Genomic DNA, 24,917 nt, shown 5'->3' on the forward strand with positions numbered 1-24,917 from the left:
CTATGCGCCAATGTCATCTGCGATTATTATAAACAATAATATTACATTTCCCACATATTAAGAAATTCCCGCTTTTTCTGGTTTCCCGTTATTTTTGTTGCGATATTGCACTTGCGTTTGGATACGAACCTGTGTGGATAAAAAGAAGTCAGTTTCAATCGCAACCGATCGATTTTTTCGATAAAGTAAATCATATATTTATTTTGCGACGGTTTTTTCCCCAATGTGACCACGTTTGCGACTTTATTAAAGAAATCAGGATAAGCTTAAAACAATGTTTGGAAAATGACGTGCACCTTTACCAGAAATAAATTAAATAAGTAAGATTTGAGGCTTTGCATGGTGGAGATACTAAATAATGAAAGGTTTGCGGAAACGCCATGTGCGAATAATTTCTCAACTAAGAGAATGGTTCTGAAAAGAACCAGAGGTATAAACTCGACGTTCCGGTCAGTATGCTCTGACCGTCTTCAGGAGACTTGAATAAGCAAAATCTACTAAAGTACTCACCTAGGCGAAGTTTTCCCCTTTGGAAGTAAAAACTCCAACGGTAACGTAGGGAACCCACAGCGTGCGATGCCGCTGTGTTGAGCTCTGTCGAGTGACTAGACGGACGAGGTCTCGCACTGTCGCGCAATCGTCAAGATGAGCGCGCGGAGGCGTGTTGATGAAAACTACGGGTAATGATTGATCAGATCCAATGATTATCAACCCATGCGCCCATCCTCTATTTCCCAAGGCTTTTCTACATTTGCTTTTTACTGATCTTGAGTAAAAACTCCACTTGCCCTTGCATTAGTTTTGCCACTATGACCGTTAATGCTGCCTTCGCATACAGATTCCACGGTATGTGCAATGTAACATGAAAGCCATTAAACAATTAAGAATGCATGATCGGTTTTGACATTGAAAAAGTAGCGAATGGCTACAGAGGCCATTATAAAATTAAGAACACACGATGGGATTTAACCGGAAAATCTGGAATATCGACTCCAGAACATCGAATCTAAAGAATCGACGCTTATATTTTGAGTTGCTCTTACATTAATTTCGATTCGCCAAGCACTTGGTCTTAATGTCATCATCACTTACTCTGAATGAATGATGACTAGGTGGCGAAGGCTTTTAATAAATTACTCCGATTGATTTGGTAAACACTCAATCAAGCTCAAATATACGGCTGATGCGACAAAGCGGTTGTTTACTTACTTTGGGCTGACAGGTGCACCAACGCAGGAAACTGTGTTTGATTGTTCGAGATGCGTGGGGCACGTCGCCAAATAAAAAGACTACTCCAATCAGGAATCTCCAGTCAGCATTAGGTAAATTAATATGTAGAGCGGATGAAATGACCAGGACAGATCTTTGCACAACTCCAATATATAAATAAGCATTGCATGCAGACAGCCGGGAATTTATATTTTGTAAACTAAAGATTCGCATAGTATTGGCGCGTTACTTCATTGCATGTTGACATGATGCTGCGGTCCCCCTGTCGTTGTGGTGCGTCTAATAATGATGTTTAGTGAAGGCCTTCCTCTTTTGGTACACGATTCTTGCACGGCAACTTGATCGGTTCTGTACCTAGCACGGATAGCACCATAGTTGAAATCTCGTTTTAAATGTTATTTTTTAATCTGTTTGTCTGTTAGGATGTGTCTGTTGTCAGTCTGTTTTGTTTGGTTGTTTATTTGTCTTTGTTTGTCTTTCTTTAATATTTCATTTAGTTTTAATTTATTTTGTATTTTATTTGTAATTGAAATTTGTTTTGTTTTATGTATTTGTTTGGTAGGTTGTCTGTTTGCTTGTTGGGTTGTGTGTTTGTTGGGGTGTTTGTCTGTTTTTCCAAACATGGGTACATCATACATTGACATTGCCATGGTTACGGGTCTGTGACCCGTGACGTCATGGCAGACATCCTTTCACGTAGACTTAAAAAAAGAAGAAAAAGTTCTTTTTTATTTAGGGGCGGGGGTGGTAGAAAAGACGACCTGGTATTGGAAACGTGGTCTCTTAATTATGAAGTTGTGCTGCTAAAGAGAGGTCTCAACAAAACATGTTTATAGAAAGAAAAACAACAACCTAAACGCTGATTTGGTCATTCGCATGAACGTTAATTTTGACAACAATCACGTCTTTTATAAACAAACCTTCAAAGGGTGAGCCGGACGCTTCACTAAGACGGACGTTGATTATTTCTCCATTTTGATGACGCTTTTAATAAATGCGTGCAACATCCATTACGACATTCATTAACGTAAGAGCATGGCAAATAAAGAAGTGCCGTGGTTCTAATATCACAGCTTTGTAGGGGAGAATTTCGTGATGAATCTGATTTTAGCGGGGAAACGCCCCTTCCGGGCAAACATTACATCATCTCATTAATAAGCCTAAAATCACTGCCGTGTCCAGTGGTAAATAATGATGACACCTGTTCATTTAATTACGTATTTACAATAACGTTCCAACTGAGATATGGGGGGTACCAATCCATAATGGAAACAGCATAACGGGAGGCCGAGAGACCCCCCCCCCCTATTTATTTTGGCCGGGGAACGTCAAAGATGACAGCCCCGATAATTTATTTCTTTCACACTTGTTGTACTTAGCACGTGTAGAATTAAAGATAATATTGTAGGTCGGTGGAAGTCAACTGCGTTATTTTGCAGTCACATATTTGCATAATGACCATGTATTTTAAAAGAATAATCGAATAATTCCACCGTAAATTGGTACATAAAAAAGCTGAGATATGTACCCATTCCTGTATTACATGTAACCACCACTGATCTCTTTATAAAGACTGGATAGCGGATATGCATACAACATTCACACAGTAGACTTTGCATATTGACCAATCCGCCCCCGGTCTCACGAAGATGGCCGCGTATAATACGAACGTTCTACGCGTAAATACGCGCGCGTTGTATCGACAGTTGACGCGCATTTTGGTCACGTACACATATTATGATGTTCTAAAAGGAACACATTTCCGTAGTGATTATTATTTCAAAAACGCCGAAAAAGTGATTTGCGGCATTATAAAAGTAACCACTACGTTAGAAAAATTGTAGTAAACCTTGGTCAGTTGGTCAGTGGTGGTGGCCAAAATATAAGTCAAGTGAGCCGCGACGTTACAAAAGAAATCAAGCTGTCTATAAAGACGGCAACTTGTCCTTTGTAGATCCTTAGCCGGTCTCACCAATATGGCGTCAAATTCGTACATTGTGCGGCTCTTTATTAGCTATCCAGTCTTTATATAGAGATCAGTGCATGTAACACACTGGTGTCTTTAGTCTGGTTCCCTGACCTGACAACTCTGACGTACCGAAGGTCAGGTAGCCGCCAATGTCACGTGACCAAAACGGGATAAATTCCTTCCGTTTCCGAAAACGTCCGACGTCTGTCTTCCGAATACGTTCCATTGACATTCGGATATTATCGTTGACGTTCGCGATGGTCGAGTGTTTCCGGGAGAAAAATATGGTTCTAAGGTAAACAACAGAATGCACGCCTTTGTTGTCGATCCAGAAATGTTTCAGTTTTGCATTATATCGAAGCTCGCATTGGCAAAAAACAACAACACCAGACGAAATAACCAATGTCACTATAAAGCCACTGCAGGCGCGCTTAGCAAAGTTCAACCAAATAAACAGAAACTCAATGGTGATCTAGCCCCATAAATGTGGCCAATTTACTGGATTGTACCTCCGTAAATAAGGGCTACACTTGGAACATGTACCCGAAAATGTAGAACTTTGTCAAATTTTGATTTTTCACATTTGGACTATATTTGTAGTTTATTTAAGCTTTAGAAGCATACTCACCCTATAGCGATAGAGAAGAGGTCCTGCATTTTTCAGACGTCTATTTTTCGTGTGGAAACCATATCGACGAACGGACATTTAACGAAAGGAGGCACACTTGAAATAAATAATACAACTATTAATTTTTCTAACATTTACAAAGTGATAGTTTGAAGTTTTAACGATAACAGGAATACAAAGGTAGCCTAGGGTCTACCATTTACAAGTCAAGTCAAGTACAACAGAATGTCTGGACACAATTCTGTTTTGAGGGACCGCTGCGAGTGTTTTTCCAAAGCTCCGAATCAATGTAGGCCTATCACAGTTGCTTCGTTTGTATGCATTGAAAGGGAATTACTAAAATGTACCCAAAATATAAAGTAGGGCCTTCATTGCAGTTCTGTTTGTAATTTCTTTATCTGGAAGGTTTATTATGTCTTATGTGTTATACCGTTGTAGGCTATGGGTTCACACAATCACTATTTATAATGACAAAACAAAACAAATTAACGTGTAGGCCAACCGACATTATAATGGTAATCAGAAACGATTGAGGAAGTTGAACGTTGAAAAAAGACTTCCTTATAAGCGTGGCTGCTATTATTATTCCACTTTGCCAATTCTCAGAGTCGCTCATTTCAGTTTCCTTATTAATGCATGAACGGGATATTCAGCACTAGAACTTGGCCGATGAGTGTTGTGTTAATGCAAGGCAGATTACATTTGGGGCAATATCAAGCGTATGACTGCGAAACACAGCGTGGTTCTTTCCATTTTGATTGAGATTATCTTCATCTGTCACTTCAGATGTTACCATGATGTTCAGGGATCATCTTGGCACATTCCTGGTCGTCTTCGTTGTCTTCAACCTCAAGGAAGGTGGGGTAAATTCTTCAGTTTGAGTTCTGACAAGTAGGCACAGGGCCTACCAGGAAGTTGGCGGTTGCGCACTCATGTGTGCCTACATGTATAGGCCTTCATACATGTTGACCTGCATGAGTTGCGTGCACTGTAAAAATTAAACATTAAAGCTGAATCCATTGTTATTTGCATTTTGTTATCATGAGGCATAATTATGTTACTGGGATTACTATGCCCTCGTAAAGGCTTGCTTTAGAATTTACCAGCAAAAGACGGAGACTAGTGAAAACCACGCACAGCTAGCACAGCTAGTGAAAGTTATCTTTGAACTTTAATTGGACTTTATTACATCTCTTAATTTACATGAGTACAAGGTAATAAGCAGGAGGCAGGTTTTATTGTGCGAAGACAGAGAATTTATAATATCACTAAAATTGAGCATGAAGTCATCATAAGAAGCCTTGGGAGGCCTGTAAGTGACGCAAGTGACATGTTTTGTTGATGATTCAGAGTCTATTCCGACAAAGAGAGATTCAATTGAATCATTCGAATAAATTAAATCTTGCCTGACCACAAATTTTACACTATCATGAATATATAGGGCAACACCTCCACCAAGTTTTTGGGATCTATTATTTGTAATGAGTGTATAGCAAGGCAAGGAGAACATATCATATTCGGAAAGTGAGTTATATAGTTTACCGCCGGGTTTGGTTGTATATTTTTGGCCTATACTTTTTAAATTTTGTGATGACTATTTTTCACACTACAGGACTTTCTCTTGATTTGCGTGGCCCCGGAATTACAACGAGTCAGAGTTCTATTCCGCGCACTGGTTTTGAAGCCTCGAAGGCTGTGGATCGAAATATTAATACTTTATCACACACAGGTTAGTGCTATTCAATATCTCACGAAAAGAAACCGTCCTCTCAGCAGGTAAATAGCGGTCCTCTTAAAGACAGAACAAGTACGGGGCTCATCTTTTTAAAAAATAATAATGATAACAATAATAACCCATTTAAAGTATAATTGTTTAGTTGACAAATTCCAGTGTCAAGTTGAATTAAGTTTAAAATGTGTATTCCATGCTGAAATGTGGGCCTACTTTTAAACGTACTTTCGTAATATCCAACAGGAGTGTCCAAGGACTCAAAACCGTAACCTCAGTCAAAATAGGCTTTGGAAGGTTCTCATAATGAAATAGAAGTTATTTTGCAATAGTCGTTGATAAAAATGTGTCGGCGTAAAATGTATTTATTTGTCGGCCAGTGACCCGGAGTGTGCGTGTTTCACTAAACACTGCGGCGTGTTACGTTCAGGTGGGTAACGATGGCAATTCATTTGGACTTAAACAGATATCGGAGAAAGCACCTGGAGATTTCTGCTGCTTGAGGAAAATCATTCTGCTGGTGGGGTAGCCAGGAGGTTGGGGGAAATAAGGGTGTGAACCCCCCCCCCCCCCCCTTCCCCAAAATAGTTTGTAACGAGTGCCCTTTTTCACAAGTGCGCTTTTTTCAAAGCGCGTTTTTCTAACGAGTACCCTTTTTGGAACTTCGCGTGAATGTCGGCAATAAAGCCGGCAAAGTACGCCATTTTGTCTTTGAGCTTCCGGACCCCTCCGCGACCCTTCTAGGGGCGTTTTACAGGGGGGTTGCCTTTTCTCTGGCTATATATTTGACAAAATATTTTCTAATCGCAATCACCCCGAGAAACTTTCATGTTGGAATTTTATCTTGGCATTCCACAAGAAAAAATGAGTTGGTAAAAACGAATTTGACTTACGACCTTTCACGACTCTGTTCGATCACGTTTGTTTGTACATCGCGTACTTGCGTGAGAACCAAAATGATAACGATGCAAAGATTTATCTACCTACATCCGATGGATTCCAGATTCGTTCGGGCATGCTTGAATACATTTTCTGTTCATTTTAGATTTGTTTTTCCATATTATTTTAGATTTTGTTTGTAAATGAGAATGAGTCCTTCAAGCTTATTCAAAAAAAGTTGTGTGTCCCAAAAGAATTTTTTGTCTGCTGTTTAAGTTTCAGTTTTTACCCAATGATCGCCACAAGATTATTTCATTAATTTTCATTTTTGTACGAGTGCTCTGAGTTCCACAAGTCCACATTTATTTTAGATTTTCGGAAGTGAGAGATACATTTTTGGCACTATATTTCTTTTTCACGTCATACTGTTTTTCAGTTTCCATAAATTGAAATGCTAGTAATAATTTTACAGGCATTTTCCAAGGGTGATTTTCGTATGAAATTAATGTACCAAAAACAATTTTGAAAACTCCGGCTTTTGCACGTTAATTCGAGGGATCGGGAAGCGCACCACCAGTGGTAAACTTTCAGGCTATATATTGGCGCCACGAAAAGCGCCACCAATTGTCCCATAATGCCCATGATCGTCTACTTTGAACAGCACCCCCATACGAAGACGGTGTCCAGATTCCATCCCCTTCTGCGTTTCATGCTTTACGGACACAGGATGATCGGTGAAAAAAACAACCTGTCTACCACGGATCGAGAGTCCTTTTTTCATGCTCGCTCCGCCCCCCCCCCCCAATAAAAAGTACCTTGCTACGCCACTGTGGTTATTAGAAAATAGGCCTAGGCTATACACAGAAAAAAACACGTGAATTTCTTTTCATTCACACAGCGTTTGGTACCCTAGTGCAACATACGAACCCCTTTTTCTTTTCATCCATGTAGGGTATAACACTCCAGAGCAACTTACGAACCCCTGGTGGAAAGTGGATCTGGGAGCTGTCTACTGCTTGAGGAAAATCACTCTGGTTAACAGAATAGATGATGATGACGACAATGGCAAGTGCTTTGGGTTTTCAAAGGATTGGGTATGTGGTTGGTGTAACGGGGTCGGGTCATAAGTCTCAAATTGCCTGATAGCCAATGATATGACTTATTATAGCCGTGGTTTTCTAAGGTAGAGTAGATCATTTGCATCCAAAAAGTAACTGACGATATTATTGTTGGAAAACTTACTTGGGTTAAAGATAGTAATGGTACTAAAACACTTGTATTATATATTTTTTAACATTTATTTACTTCGACATTTCTGTCGCGGGTTGTGGAAAAGGTTACATACATAACCCATATAAAAATTCACAATCGCGTTAAAATATCAAAACAGGAAAATGTATATAAAATCATGGAAAAAAATGTATGAACATAATGCAAAACACACAAAACTAAACAAGCACGAACCAAGATCAAATCAAATAAAAAAATTCAAATAAAAAATGCGACACAGTTCAAGGTTGACACTCACATGTACAAAGTTAATTTACAAAGTAGGACGTAAAAATATAAATCAATTTGACAAGATTCGAGAAACGCAGAAAGAAAGAAATTACGTGTAGTAGCAAACTAACTAAAATCGGCTGGTGCAATTAAAAAAATATTGGGGTAGGATAAAGTAAAAACTGAAATTAAAACATACTTCCAAAGAATAATAATCACAAAAAGAATACAAAAATTAAAATTAAACGAAATAATTAAACAGCAAATGTAATATAAATGTGTAAATCAAAAGCTAGAAAATAAAATTAGTTAAAATAAAAACTATAAAATAGTTAACAACGAAAACGGGTACACTAAAAAAAAAATACACGATAAAACAGTTTTGAAACCCGGGGCTAAGTTCAATAATCCATGAGTGAAGACTTTAAAATACTTAAGGAGGCTCTTTGAGTGATATCACCTGGAGTGGCATTCCAATCATTGGCAGTGCGAACAAAATATGAATTCATAAAATAGTCAGTTTTAGCAAAGGGAACCCTGACTTTCAAAGCGTGGTCATTTCGGGAAATTCTGTTAGGAGGACTGAATTTACAAAGGCTACTGGCATCAATGAAGTTGATTATTATTGTATAGGCTATAGCAAGTCTCAAGTACTGTCGTCTATTTTCTAGTGAAGTCCATCCTAACAGTTGCAGTAAGACATTGTATCTGAAATCTCCGTGTCCCTGCAAACCATTCTGGCACAACGTTTTTGAACGCGCTCAAGCGTGGCACAGTGGAAACTCCTATAAGGATCCCAAGCCACGCTTCAAAGTCATGTTGCGGCCGGATTAGTGATTCGTAGAGCCGTGATTTTTATTTGGCCATCCATTTCCATAGATGCGTCAAGTTACGCATTTTTGGAAATTTACGTCAGTAGTTGGTTTGTAATTCGGCTAATCCGTAAATGGGTGCGCGCAGACGTTGACCCGACGCACACGCGCGCGCGCGGTTACTATTGGTCAGTTCAGTGCGTGACATGGCGTAGCTGCAATCGGCTGAATGAGAATGTGTCCCTGACGCTGATTTGGAATGCAAATTTTCAAAATATGACTAGGCAACTTTTCTCGGAACTGAGCGAAAAGTTTATCAGGATAGTCTTCAGATTTTGAGCACTTTTGTTGCTTTATACGAGAAGCAAAATGCACAAATGACAATCATCTACCGTACCTTACAAATTACTGACATTAATTTTCATTTGACGTACACGCTAGCTTAACAGTTTGAGGGGAGTAAAGACATTAATAATGACCATTATAGTAGCTTAGACCAGATGAAGTCATAGACATCAGAATGTCTGGGCTTGTCATTTCCATCTTATTCCTTTTTTTCATAGGACGACAGTCGTAATGGCATTTATAGCATTTTGCAAACAAAATCTTCTCTAATTGCAGCTCGTCGATTGAACGGTAGTGTAATTCGTGCTGGTTTGAGCTCCAATCACTTGCAGAATGACCCAGCGGTAGGACGGGTTGCGTACGCTGACGCTATAAGCGGAGCCGTGATTGATTTCCTACCAGACCCCTACGTCACTGCACGATACGTCAGCGTGGATATCCCTAGAAGTGGTGTGGTTAACGGGCTAGATACCATACTTAACTTGGTTGAAGTCATGATTGAAGAAGTTACCATGGATACAATCAAGACTGGCACACCATCAAGTGATAAAGGTGAGAAACAGGACAATGACCACGCTAAACAAATGTAAACATTTAAAAGTATAAAGAAAGGTTTATATTTGCAATTAGTCATATCAATCCTTAAAGGCATTTGAAAAGTTATGACAATATTGACTGCACTGAACAAATCAATAGAATAATCGAAATACAGTGCTTTGTCAGTAGTCAAACTACTTTTCATATATTTTTAACTGGCAATGTCATCTTGTATGATTTTGTACTTTGTTTTGATCTTAGTTGAAACTTTAGACCCATCCTATCTTTACCATATATGTAGCTCTCGGCAAACATTCAATGATGAGGGGTATTTTCTTATAGCAGTATTTCACAGTTCATCAGCATTTCTTGTATGTTTTCATCTGGAAATATAAGAAAATTAAGATATGAAAATAATACAAATAATGTTCCCCTTTCATATTGTCGTTGTTGGGCATCTGTGGAGAGTTTTCTACTTAATCATACATGTATTATTCCCTGCAGGTAAAAAAGTCGTTGGTTCCGTTGGCAACTCAGACGCTTGTCATTATGATATTGTTGTTGGGCCTAACATTGGCAAATATCTTGCCCCACGTGGCATAATCATAAGACTGATTTCAGTAAATGAGATTATTGCCTCTTATTGCACAAAATGAATTCTTCTTTCTTTTCCATTAATATTGAAGCCCTTCAGTTGACTGATCTCCCAAGCAGCCAGAGCTCCACTGCTTCAAGGCGGTATGCTTCGAGAGCTGTGGATGGATCTTCAATGTATGATTATAATGGCGGCCACATTAGCAGTACAAGTAAGACAGATCGCCGACTTCCATTTTGATATGACCAAATTAAAATAAAATTTGAGATGTAAGATTCATTCATTCAGTTTAACTAAAGAACAAATAGTCTGAACAACACGACCATTGATGCCCAATATCACTGATAAACTCAATCACAATTATGAAATTGTATTGATATGGTACACTTTCTAAATAAACAAAGAGTTATTTTAATTCCTTGTATCCCTTAGTATTGTATGTATATTTCATTCCAAAGATAATGCACTATATGGTGCAATCCCCGAACCATCAACCCTTCTGCCATCAACTACTTGTTTTGTTCCGTTAAAGTTACTTGTATAAGCTAACGTCCATAGCGTCACCACTAATTCAATATCCTTGCAATATTCCTAAAACCAGTTGTTTTCAATCAAAAGTGTGAGTTTTTCCCGTCACGACCATACTTTATCTGGATCCATTACCTGACTATTTTTCTTTCAGATCAAAACCTGAATCCCTGGTGGAAGATAGATCTGACTTCTGTTCACTGCATTGGGAAAATTGCCATCAGGAATCCAGATCATCTCCTACGTAAGCATCAATATGAAGCGTAGGAGTGAGTTGTGTGGCACTGACACCAGTGTTGCTAGCCTGAGCATATATTTGAATGAAGTCTTCATTTGATATTACCATCCAAATTAAGGCCCCAATGAACACTGACGCAAACATTACTCAATAGGCTAAAATGGGTGTTCTCAAATTGCACAGTCAAATCCAACTAAAATATTTACCCAAGCAAATTAAATTCTGTGCTTTAATTTCTTTTCTTTACTTTCAGACGACACTAGATTACGATTGCAAGGTGCTGTTGTCCGTGCTGGCCTGGTTGCCACGCCCACAGCAAATCCGACGTGTGGTTCACCAGTAACCCAGTATCAAGCCTTAATCAATGATTGGATTGAATTCACCTGCGATCCCTCCAGACTCGCTCGGTATGTTAGCGTTGATATTCCAAGACGGACGCATCTTGCACTGGCTGAAGTAATGGTATGGCCATGTGAACTCCATCCAGCAGGTAATGTGTGTTGTTTTAACTTGAGCTGTGCTACTGAATAAGAAAAATCCCGCTTCACAATTTGCAAACAGATGAATACAGTTTCCTTGACTCATAATTGTTTTGAATTACCAGCGGCACACCAAAGGGAAATGGGTAAAGCCAACAACAAAAATGTCATTATATTTAGGGGCATCATGGTCCAAGGTCAAAGTAATACAGTACAAAATAATACTGAATATGTATTTATTAGTTTAAACATTTTCTTTTTTCAGTGGGTAATGACCCACCACCGATGTTCAAATTTAAACTGGTGCAAAAATTAATATTTTTTTGCTGATAAAACACCGCAGTAAAACATGTTTTGCTCTGTACCTGTTCCTTGCAGCCCTCAACTTGACAGACAAACCCAGCACTCAAAGCTCAACAGAAGTTGGTTCTTTCGCTGGTAATGCCATAGACAATCTTCCAGGGGAACCGTACTGCAGCCGGACATGTAAGTCAGTTACATTACTTCCACAGCTTTACCAAACTTCATCAATTCTAGAAACCTTTATCTTTATTACAACATCTATGTTAATCACCCTGTCTTCGTTCAAGTAGTTCTTTATTGAACATGGTATGTTATGAGTCCTATGTGGATGCTTTCAGATTAGGTCATTTATGCTATGTGTACCACTACCATGGTCCAGTGGTTACGGTGTTTGACTCATTGACGATGGTTCATGGGTTCGAACCCTGCCAAGAACATGGTGTTTGTGCCCTTGGGCAATTAAGACTACAATTGTCCCTCTTCACCCAGGAGTATGAATGGGTATCCTGTGAGGGTAGAGGACCAAATTTGCGCTGATATTGGCTGCCACGATTGTTGATACAATTGTTGAGATTGTTGATACAATGGAAAGCGTATAAACATTACAATAATTATTATTATTACCCGCACTGATCGGGCTTGCTTTCATTTTAAAAAAACATCTCAGAGTCATAAACCAAATAACAATAAAACTTTCGGTTTTTTGCATTAGTTGAAGACTTGAACCCATGGTGGAGGGTGGATCTTGGATCAAGTCAGTGTCTTGGAAAAATCCAAGTTCGGCCCTCCGTTAGTGGTAAGATTTGTTTTATTACTTGAACTTTCCAAGTGAATTTATTAACACTGGTGAATTAGAACTGCAGAGTTATATTTTGGGTCTGAAAGGTATGCATTGTTTGTGAATTCTTTTGTTTTTGTTTCTCAAGTTCTAATGTAAATATAATTTAATTAAACCTTATTTCTATTTGTTTCCCTTAAATGATCATTGCAAATAGAATATTACAGAATGTTGTAAGAACGTTAATATAACAATCAATTAATGATTCATAGAGGTTTAAAAAATACACTTTTTTTAAATGAAGGACCCAGTTTACAGGGTGGTGTTGTAAAGGCTGGGCTGAGCGACAATCATACCAATAATGTAATGTGCGGAACTCCAGTAAGTCAAGTCCAAGCGGAAGCCGACGACTTCGCAGAGATTACTTGCGATTCGCCCGTACTTGCCCGGTATGTCAGCGTCGATATCCCTGGAATGGCGAGACTCGGACTATGCGAAGTGACGGTGATTAAATGTGATTTCCAGCTAACAGGTATGCCTCAGCTTTACCTTATGTTCTTGAAAACACCGTGAATGGCCATGGTTTGACCAAACAAAGTGTCCAGATCAAACCTCAGATGAGAATAATTAAATAAGGCATAACTTAGCAAAGTTTTGACCAAATACGAAGTTTAGTTTATATTTTTGACAGGCAGCAGCATTGATTTTACTCTGGTCACAAATCCTGCTCTCATTGGTGAAACTGGAGACAACGATGCAACCATGACAGCGTACAAAGGTCCTGATGACATCACAGCCAGTGCCTCGTTCGGCCGCCAACTCACAACAGGAGGGAATAGCGGGGAACTTCCCTCGGGATCTATGGTATCGTTTGATCCGTCCACAGGATGTGCAGCCAGATTGATCCTGAGATTACCAGAGGAGGGTGGGATTGACAGAACAGGCGTCTTCTACTCTGAGGCGATCAGCAGTAACATGACTACCAGGATACAGACCGTCATTTTACCGAAGGATGGTAAGGAAACAGTGGTTCCCTTTTATTTGCTTTTTTTGTTTAAACAAGAATTCTTGAGATATTGCTTTGCATGTGTTATGGCGATTTATTTTTCCTGCCTTTTCAGAAAGCGCCGTTCATATACGTCCCGTTGTGCTGACACAAACAGCAAGCATCGGAGACTCTGTGGTGCTGCAAATGCGTGACGTAAACTCACCAAACAGCAACTACAGATGGCGACGTGATAGGGGTGACGTCATTGGTACTTGGAATGACCTTCTGAGTGTATCAATATCGGATGTCACTCAGGCTGATGAAGGAGTATACAGCTGCTTTGCCTTAGATCAAGAAGAGGAGCAACTGCATGGAATCATGAGGCTTATAGTTCGAGGTATGTCGGAGAGTAGACTATCTGGGCTTCAATAAACAATAGTGGGCGTGTTCGTTCATTATTTACAAATCAACAAACAAATGAGAAAACAAACAAACGATTTTTGTTCAATTTTGAAGATTCAAAATGTGAAAGGCTTTCACTTTTTTTCAATACTAGATTGCCCTTCTGGACATTGGGATCCACCTTCATGTCTGAAGACCTGTCGTCGATGCTACAATGGCGGTGTTTGTGATGACGAGTCTGGTACCTGTGTCTGTGCTCCAGGGTTCAGCGGAGACAATTGCGAGCAAGGTAAATAGTTGTCAGTCTTTTAATTTGTTGAAATACAGTAGCGTTATAGGGCCACTCTCTCAGTAACATAAACACTGAACAATTATGGTAGACAGAATACAAATGAAAAAGTTCCCTTCAGTTTTTTTGTATCATCTGTAAGCCCATGAGGAAAAATCTGACTAATAAAATGAAACGTACCAGAATTAAGATATTATATAAAAGTGGAAAAAAAATGTGTCATCTTGGCGAGTTTTTTTGCAGTCCATGGCCGTAATGTCTTTGGTAAGACTGCTGATCAGAGGTGTTCCAATAGCACCGATCCACACCACGAGGTTTGCCGAGGGCGCTTGTTCTGTCTTCCTGATCCTTATGGATGCTCGTGTGCTGCAGGTTACATGGGACTTGACTGTATGCTAGGTATTGTAGCTTGGCTTGTTTCAGTAATTTGTTTACATAAAGATAGTTCAGTTGTTATCAAAGTATTATAATTTTTTCATGGGAAAATCTTTTTGAAAGTGTATCACCCTTTATTTGTTTTCTTCAGAGTGTGCTGAAGGAACATTTGGTGCTGACTGTAAGCAGACATGTCACTGTGCATCGGGAGGAACCTGCAGTATAGATACAGGAGAATGTAGCAATGGTGAGTGTGTCTGGCGTTGGTGAAATCCATATCATTTTAGAGTTCATTATCATTGAAATAGGTCTGGATTAGCCAGTTACACAAAAATCAATTTGTTTAATTTGCTTTTATTTGAATTTTCATCTTTATTGTTTCTTTTAATATAATTTTCCAGGGTGTGAGGCACCGTTCTTTGGAAGTAACTGCCAGTGCACAAGTAAGAGACATTCCAAAATTAAATTAATCGAAAATAAAACAACGCTACGGTGTTTTACATTTCAAAATTAATGCAGAGATCTTAGGCATTGCTAGAACATCCTCACTGTGATACATAAGCTCTGGATTGTTCAAAACTCATCAAATGTTACTTAAACTATCGATTTTATTTAATGCGGCAAGGAAATATCAATTTGAATGCCTTTTCTTCTTCTTCCCAATTATAGTTTTTGTTATTTAACTCCTATCGTTGTACTTGTACTTGTAATTAATTGTAACTGTAATTGTAATTGTAATTGTAATTGTTCTTTATTACAGTGGGGGTCTCCACTCGACAAGCTTATGCTTTTTGGAGACCTCCATCCATCCATACACAATAATTCAAATGTTAAGTAATATTATATGTACATGTTTGTGTTGGGAAAAATTAAAGATTTGATTGATTGATTGATTGATGCATTTCACCCATTTTCATCATATTTGTATCATTTCATCAGCTCAAAATGGCGTACTTGGGCTTGCGGTGACGTCAGGCGATCCTCATCAACTGTTTGTTGCCTGGCAACCAGATCCTTGCTCTTCTGGCTACGAATTGACAACCAGGGATGAGTGTGAAGACATTGTATCTCAGGAATCGATACCAGAAACAACTTACCATTTCATAACTGGCTTAGAGTCCACACTGAACTACACAGTATTCATTCGGCCGTTGTACCCTGGTGATGTGAAGGGACCTGTGGTGACCTATCCACAAACAGCAACACTTAGTGAGCTTTTGTAACTTTCATAATTACATAGAATTAATTCATTCCGCAAAGACAAGTAGCTCAGTATCCACAATGAATGATACATTTTACAGATTTAAAGTTACTTTTCGAAAGACATCGGTTTTACGTCATCCCTTAAGTTGCATGTAATTTGTAAAAACAATTATATATACTATTATTTCAGAGCCAACTGAAGCCCCAACTAAAGTGAATTGTACCTCAGTGACGTCAACCAGCCTGAGTTTTTCATGGAGTAAGCCACCTTGTGGAAGCCGAGGTGGTATCATCACAGGCTACACGTACATACTGACTGAAGTAGGCCCACCATCTACAGAAGTCGTTCAGTCAGTGACATCAGAGGAATCGGTGACCATCCAGGGTTTATCCCCGCTCACTGAGTACAGTTTTCAGGTTGCTGCCAACACCAACGCGGGAGCCGGACCGTACAGTCAAGCTCAAGTGAAAACGACCCTCAAAGGTTAAAACATTATCAAAATATCTTTGCAAGTAACTTTCATTTGGCGTACCCTCAAAATATGTGTTAATAGCAATTCTTATTATCTTTCCAAATGTTGTATTCTCCCGCCTTTTTTTGTTTGAAATTGAGGAAGGTGTCTGTATTTTTCAAACATGCTTTGCCTTTCTCCTCGGACCTTGGAATTGTCCAGATCTTACAAAATCGTAAATGAAACTTCGTGAAATGAAAAGCAATTTTTGCTTGACAGATCTAGGTCCTCTTAGGCTATCAACTTGAAGAAATACATTCTTTCGTTAACTAAGGCTTAATGGCAACTGCCTGTGATTGTTTATCAACGTAATTATTTAACCATGCTGTTTGAAATTACAGCATGTCTGCCATAACAACCTTTCTTTTGAATTCTTCAGTATACGTGTGTTTCCGGTGAAGAAATGTCGGGAGTAATTTAAACAAGATCTTTGTTAAATTACGTGACCACCAAAACCAAAAGATATCATATCTAAGATAAAGTTTTCTAACTTTTCTCCAAACTGTCTTTGTAATAGCGCCCCCAATGGATGTAGAGCCCGCCCCTGACTCCTCGGCAGTGGTAGGCGGTTCAGTAGCAGCTGCTGTAATCCTGATTCTGACGGTTATAATTGTCGTCATTGTGCTGTTCAAAAGGTACATCGAAATCATAATTGCTTAAAGGGAATGTACATCATTTGCTTTTGCTGTAATTTTCAGAAATGGATGGAATTGGGGGGTTGGAAATATATAGCAAATATAGTTACACTGACTTTTTTGAGGTTTTGGGTTCGAAAAGGCTATAAAAACCAAGAAAAACAATCATTTTCCTGTAGTCTGGTTCCCTGACTCCATTTAAGAAGAAACAGAGCAGTTTACATATATTGGGGAATTGTAAGGTCAGGGAACCAGTCTAGCTGGCTTGTACCCGTTCATAGGTGTGTAATCGATTGCAAACAAGTGCGATGGTCAACTGGGGCCAGTATTTGAAAAAAAGCCAGTTTTTTCTAACGCTGATCGGCCGATCAGCGTTGGAAATTGATACAAAAAAACCACTTTTCTTGAAAATGACAGTATACCAGGTGCCATGATTTTACAGGATGCTTTTCACTGTCATTCACTAACAGTCCAGCAAGGTATTTCAAAAGATTCGGTAGTTTTATTTTTTGATGTTTGCAAATGTTGCATTTTCCCTTTAAAGACTGAAATCATTCGCGAAAAATCTGGTTTTCTCTGTCGGCGTTGATTAGAAAGTTAGCAGTATCTTTCCCAGGAAGATAATACAAATTTCATTTTGATATTGTTTATAATATTCAAGTAATATTCCCATATTTTTTTTCTAAAATAAAGATGGCAATCACTTTTGATTTGATAACCCTTGAACTAATTTACAGAAGACGCCGTCGAAAGAACCAGCCTTCTGGCCTCAGCGGAGATACTTCTCTTCAACAGAGCAAAGCTTTCGAAGCAGGTGGGTTTTTTTGTCACAGCTATTAATTTTCAAATTGATTTGAATCTAATTCCGACTTGGTTGAAAGCAAAGCCCATTATTGGCCGTGACTAGGGACTAAAAGCCTTTGCAAAATTTCAAAATCTGCTAAACCAAAAATAGCTAAGCACGAAAGGACCTCAGCAGAAATAATGTGACAAACAACTTGCATAGCGTGAAATGCTGTGTGGAATCTTTTCCCTAACTGAAGGCCAATATTTAGGCTTAGAAAGTTTTGCTAACAGATGTGTGTGACCTTGAATTTATTTCATGTTTTGAAACCTGTCGGATGATGTTTTCTATTTAGATGTGGACTATCAGGTTCCAGAACCTACTGCGGAACCGGCCCCGTACACGAGCCTTGGCGATGGTGTAGTCACGATATCTTCCGCCCATCCCATTGCACAGAACCCAAGTACATCACAGGATGTGGATGATTATGAGGTTTCCTTATCCTCAGCCGAACCTCACGCGTACACATACGTAGACGCTGACATCATGAAGAAGTCGTCTGCACCGCAAACTGAACGAAAACCGAATCCCAAACCGCCTCTGAAACCGCACGCCGCCAACGACGCAACGTATGAGGTTCCAGATTCTGCTGTGTACGCATCCGTGGACGAGGGTAAAGAGAAGTCTTCCGCACCGTCCGTCGCACGCAAACCGATGCCCAAACCTCATCCGATACCATCCGTCTCGCAACCAGCTGCGGATGAATATGTGCAACAGCAGTTTTTCCAACACTTTTTCAGCCAGCTTTCGGTTCGTGCTGATGAGCTCGCAGAATACATCCGCAAGAAGGAGCAGGCTGACCAATATGGCTTTCCTGCGGATTTCAAGGTAAGTGAAAATCACGATGTGCTGCTAATAACCAAGACGAAGTACCCAGCATTTGGTGTATCTAAAAAAAAAAAACACTACTTGTTGAGTTTTTTCAGTCACTATTAGTAGGTAAGTTTGCAGGTATACAGTGGAATTGGTGTCTTCTGCGAAGAAGTGTGGGCCGGAAACGAACCAGTGTTGAGAATTCTTCTCGGCGTGTCGTATACATACACTCTTCCTTCGTCCGGTCAGAAAAAAAGCGATCGCGTAGGAATTCGCAGGAACTGGGGACACCAAAAGTTGGAAAACGAATGTTGTGATTAAAATTACGATGTCTTATTTCTGGATGCTAGATATAGTGTCTTATTATTCTATTTTCAGACCCTTCCAGATGGTCAGTTAGGTCCAGCGACTGTGGCTTTGAAACCACAAAACAAAACCAAGAATCGTAATGCCGATATCGTCGTCTGTAAGTATTAGTTGACATTTCGACGGCTATTTGATGCTGTAAGCTCCTTTGGTTAGAAAGCAGAAACATAAGATTCGTAAGAATACATTACACACTTCTAGAACTGATCTGACTTTTTTTTTAATCCTTTCCTTTTGGTCAAATGTCTTTCGTGTTTCAATAGAAAATACGCTTTGCTTCTTCATTTTTTTGGACAGTTGGTATTCCACTCAATTATATGAAACAGGCCACATTTAATTTCAAGCCACATTGTCAAAAAAATCAAACCGCATTTTTCCCGATGTCGTTGTTCATAGATGACCATTCTCGTGTCGTGTTGGAGCCATTGCCGAATGATCCCGATTCTGATTACATAAACGCTTGCTACATTGATGTAAGTAATAAGTACCATTTTTCATGAAAATAATTATTACTGTACACGTTTCCTAAATACGAAATTGATCAGTTTGCTGTTTTACACAATGCTCTCGACGTGCAATTTACTATTTTTTTAAATTTAAAAGAATCCCAATTTGAGTGAGCTTCAAGGTGCATCAAAACAAAATTAATACTAAAATGTTTACAACCAAAATTGTTCATTCTTCTTTAAAGGGTTATTTGGAGAAGGACAAGTACATTGCCAGTCAAGGTAATTTAAATTGAAATCTGCTTGCCTTTAGGCCAAAAAAAAACTGAAAAAATGAAAAAGGTTTTTTTTCAATGAAAGATGTCTCAGAACCGCCAAACTCACTGGTTTGACTGGAATCCTGCTGCTGCACAATTTTAACGTGTTTTTAGATTGGGTAATGGTCGAGAATAAGCTTTATGTGGCCTCTCTGGACTCCCATATATTTCCACTAAGTTTAGTCGGGCACCATTTGCAGTCATCAGCCGACATTTGAAGCAAAAAAATCAGGTAAAAAAAAAAAACCGCGTCGCCGCACCACTTTTTGGGCAAGCTCCATACCAGAAACCGGAGACTTTTTTGGGGGGCCTTAGGCTTTAGAACTTGTTTATTTTTAAGTAATTGTATGTTCAAAAATATATAGCAGTACAAGCAACCAAAAGTATATTCAATTGCTTAAGACGCTGATTATCTGTTGTCTAAAAGGACCAACCGAATCGACGGTAGGAGATTTCTGGCGTATGGTGTGGCAGATGAAGGTGGATAACATCATCATGCTGAACAATCCGGTAGAAAACGGCGAGGTAACGTGGGCCATACTTCTTGCAAATAATCTCAATGTCTTAGAATGCAATTTGTTTGTAAGGAGGACTAAATGTCTTCTTAGAGAATGTTGATAGGTCTAATGTAATTTAGTATTGTAATTTGTCTAGTGTAATTTTTCAAACGTGCGTGGAATGTATAATGTAAAAAGGATAATTTTTTTTTCATTCCATTTTATGTGTCATATAAGGTGAAGTGTCACCACTACTGGCCGGATACCGGATTCAGAACGTATTCTGACATCGCAGTCAGCACTGTAGAGAAAGAGGACGTGTTCTTGGACTACACCATTCGTGTGTTTCAGATAGACAAGGTATTGCTCTTTTGGTTTCTGTATCCTTATTGGTGTCCTGACTCCTGAAATCCCTTTGCGAGGATTGGTGTTATCAAAGGCCGGTTCCTCTTTTGCCGAAGAATTGATTCATGAAAAGGTCGTTTTAACGGGGCTGTGAAAAGTACTCAGAAACTGATTCTAAACTACTCTTTAAAGATGACTTGCTTTTAAACTTTTTTTAGCAATTTCATGTCATCAGTTTAGGTCAATTAAAGCAGAAAAATGCTTAATCGTCATACCTTATGTTTATATCACATTCAGGTGTTTAGTGCAGAAAGTAACAGGCTGGTGAAGCAGTTTCATTTCAAGACCTGGCCAGATATGGAAGCACCAGAACACCCGACTACAGTGCTCAACTTCATGCAAGTAGTGAACGCTGAACGTAACAAAGGACGCACCGTTGTACATTGCAGGTAGGAACTGTGATTATGTGCCATGAGTGATAGTCAACAGCTAAACTGCTTGATGACGTGTCTCCTTTTTCTTGTATCAGGATCCGACTTACGTTAAGTCTGAGTTGGAAATGTTGCTGTGGAATATTTTCTATGTCTTGGTGTCGCTTAAATTAATATTTTGCATTTCTTTTAATTAGAGTTGAAATTTAACCAATTTGGAGAATTGACCGACATCCATGTAGGCCAATGTCTAGAATTATACTTGACACTTGCCATTTTGACACTTGCCATTGTCTTTGATTTTTTCATAGTAATGGCATTGGCCGCACAGGAACCTACATCGCCCTGGACTCCATGCTTGATCAGATGCGCCAAGAGGGACAAGTTGATGTCCTTGGCTTCATCTATCGAATGAGACAAAAACGAAACAAGATGGTGCAAACACCGGTAAGTTCTGATACATTTGTTTTTAATGGTGGGATACACATTCCAATGAATGGGATGATAAAGATGTAAATTAACATGGTGATTTCTTCTTGTTTGAAACGTGGGCCTAATTAATATACCTGAGAAGTCAGATAACTAAGCAAAGACTTGAAGCTAGGTGGAATTGCTCCAGTTGACTAAATCACATCTGACAGAAGGAGACCAGTGGTGTTTATAGTCCATATAGAGGGCGCTTCATTTTCACACTATCAATTCTCGATCAGTTGTGTCTATTGTGATTGATAACATGAAATTATTTCATCGATGTTTATGTTTTAGGCGCAATACCGATTCATATTCGAAGCTCTGCTGGCTGCGTCTAAGGAAGATGACACGTCTTAAGAGAACGTAGGGAATGGCGCCAAGAAGGCGAAGAAACAGGTGGATGCAAAACTGACTGAAAAATAAACCTCAATGACCTGAGTTGACCAATGAGAGGCTAACATTTTACATGATAGAAAACAATACACTTTGTTTATACCCGACTAACTCTGGGTATTTGCTGTTGTTTTTGTTGTTGTTTTTTCAAGTTGTGTGTGTGGTTTTTGTTTGCTTAAAATTGTACACATATACAATGTACGCTTTATTCACTTATCATTTATCCAAGATATCATTTAATAAAAATATGTAATTTACGATAATACAGTAAACAGTGATGCATCCTTAATTACATAATTATTGTGAATAATAAGAATTGAATGAATGGTGTTAAGAAAACAAAGAAACAGTTGGATTTAAACTTACTATTAATGATTTGAGTGGTTTCTGATTACGACCAAATTTAACGAGAAAAAACGGTAACCTGTCTATTTAGTGAACAATGTTAGTTGATATCTTTGAACTTTGTTATATCCTGTTTGATATATAATAAATATAAGGTATACCTTAGATCTGCTGCTTTATATACTCATAAATAAATATACCACATTGAGTCATCTATTAATTGTATATACTCAGAAAAAGTGTACTGCATTTATTTTATTAATTGTAAGCGCAGTAAATGTTCTTGTCCATTGCTAATACATTTCTTAATTGTGTATTGAACAACCATTTAGCAATAGGTGTTAGTTGATATTTCATTGGAACTTTGTTCCATGTTTGACATAAAATACACGTGACGTATATCGTAAACCTACTCCTTTATATACTCAGAAAAAATGATACCACATTGAATTTAGCTGCTAATTGTATATACTCTGAAAAGCGTACTGCATTTATTTTATTAATTGTAAGCGAAGTCAAACGTTTTTCCCACTGCTCATACAATTTATAATTGTGTAGTGTATAATCATTTATCGTTTTGTGTAAGTTGATTTTTTTTATTGGAACTTTGTTTAAGATATATATTAAATATATATGCACGTTCAGTATAGCATAGATGTACTGCTTTATATATTAAAATAGAGAATACCACATTGAATTTATAGCTACTATTTTGGAGTGCTGTGGCCCAGTGGTTAAGGGCATTGGATTCGTGGTCTGCGGGTAATTCTGCAGGTTGTGGGTTCGAGTCCAGCCTGGGGTCATGGTGCGTGTGCCCTTGGGCAAGGCACTTTGTCACTCATTGCTTCTCTCCACCCAGGAGTAAATGGGTACCTGTGAGGGCAGAGACGGTTATTGTGATTAAATTAGCTTGCGCCTAACAGGCTGCATCGAGCTGTATACTCCCCAGGGAGCTGAGATGGTATTTGGAATGTTTCATGGGCCTAATGAGCAGGGGTAATAATAATGGTGAAGCTCCTTGAGTGCCAGTCCTGATAGATACGTGCGCTTTATAAATACCCCCTATTATCATTACTACTAATTGTATATACTCAGAAAATGTGTACTGCGTTAATTTTGCTAATTGTAATCGAAGTAAAACCCTTTTCCCATTGTTATTACCATATAAGTAATTTTGTATTATATATGTGCATTTTTTATAATTGAGCAGTAGTTAAAAGTGCAGATTTTTTTCAGTGCGTCAGGACATCGTAAAATAATGTTAATGTACGCTTAATTTTTTTTTTGAATTTTCCTGTCATGTGACTTTATTAGCAAATAGTTATCTCACAAATGATCCAGGCCGGAAGTAACAGTCGAGTCAGGGTACTAGTTAGTTAAATATTTGGGTCTGCTTTATATTAATAATTATGGTGTTTATGTGAAAATGCAGTTTGTGTTCCATTTAACCCCATTTTCAAATTTCGTTTTGCCTTTTTCAAGGGTATTTTGGTCCTTTTTATGGTAATGCTACTTTCCATAATCATGAACAAATTAATGTGTGATGTCATTTCAGGCAGAAACCTCAATGTTACAGCTGTTTCAGCACCAAAAGTTGCCAGAATTTTGGATATTTTGCTGTCGTAAATGTTCTATTCTTTGGTGACTCGTAAATGTTGTGTCAGTACACAACAGTAGGCCAGTGAGCAAACTTTTCTCACAAACGTTTTCAATGAACGATTTTTTGGGTCACAATTTGAGCAGAAAACCCTTAAACTGAAGAATGTCTTCCTGAAATGAAATCACAGCAACAGCGCCCTCGGGTGTCCGGAAAAGTGTGGACAATTTGAAATGTTTATAATAAAGTGCACTTTTCAATCAAATTAGCCAAAAATGCTGTCAAATAGTTTTCATATACAAAATTGTGCACAAACTGTGTTCCTAAGAAGAAAAAAAATCGCCCTTTAAGGATTGAGGTTTAAAATGTGTGTATTTTATTGATTATGTTGGTACAAAATAATGGTAAATAATAATGTTATAAAACTGTGTAGCTTATCCAGCCAAGCTTCTTGGACATTTCAAGGGTGTTTGACGAAGCCCGTATCATGTAAAGAAAGCAAGAGATGTGGAATCCTCTGACTGTGGTACAAGAGACCGTTTCACGGATCCCGCCATATTTGTGATGACGTGGAAATCCTTGGCGGCATTTCACTGGAGATACATCCCATCATGCCATTGTATCCTGAGCATGATGGGACGTATTTTCAATGGAATCCCCCCAAAGGTTAAACCAGGGTTTGGCCTGAACGGCATGTCCGCTTCCCAACTGCGGGTAAAAATAGTGGCGGACTAGTAAATACCGTTCCAAAAGTAGTCCACCTGGCGAGTCAAAATTATTGTAAATATAATAACAGGAATACAACTTTTCCGTGTATCCGCGGATTTCTGCGTTTAAAAAAAAAAGCCGATCCGGTACTGACGTGCATTTGGCTTGTTTCATGGCGTTGCGCCGTAGAATCTTGCGCAGATATCGTTAGCGTATAAATTAAAGGAAGAACAAATTTTACAAAAACCAAGTGATCGGTTGACGTTACAACGATAAAAGAAATACAAAAGTGAACGGTTGGTCTACCATTTACAAGAGAATGTCTAGACAAAATTCTGTTTTTCAAAAGCTATACGAATCAATGTTGGCCACAGTTGCATCGTGCATGGA

General features: G+C 38.7%; 1 pseudogene; it reads left to right on the top strand.

The window, feature by feature from the left end:
- Positions 1–809: 809 nt before the first annotated feature.
- Positions 810–21,907, top strand: LOC119725397 (annotated as a pseudogene).
- The last annotated feature ends 3,010 nt before the right edge of the window (positions 21,908–24,917 follow it).

The sequence above is a fragment of the Patiria miniata genome, unplaced genomic scaffold (genome assembly GCF_015706575.1).
Source record: "Patiria miniata isolate m_02_andy unplaced genomic scaffold, ASM1570657v1 HiC_scaffold_19, whole genome shotgun sequence".
In the NCBI taxonomy this organism is placed as follows: Eukaryota; Metazoa; Echinodermata; class Asteroidea; order Valvatida; family Asterinidae; genus Patiria; species Patiria miniata.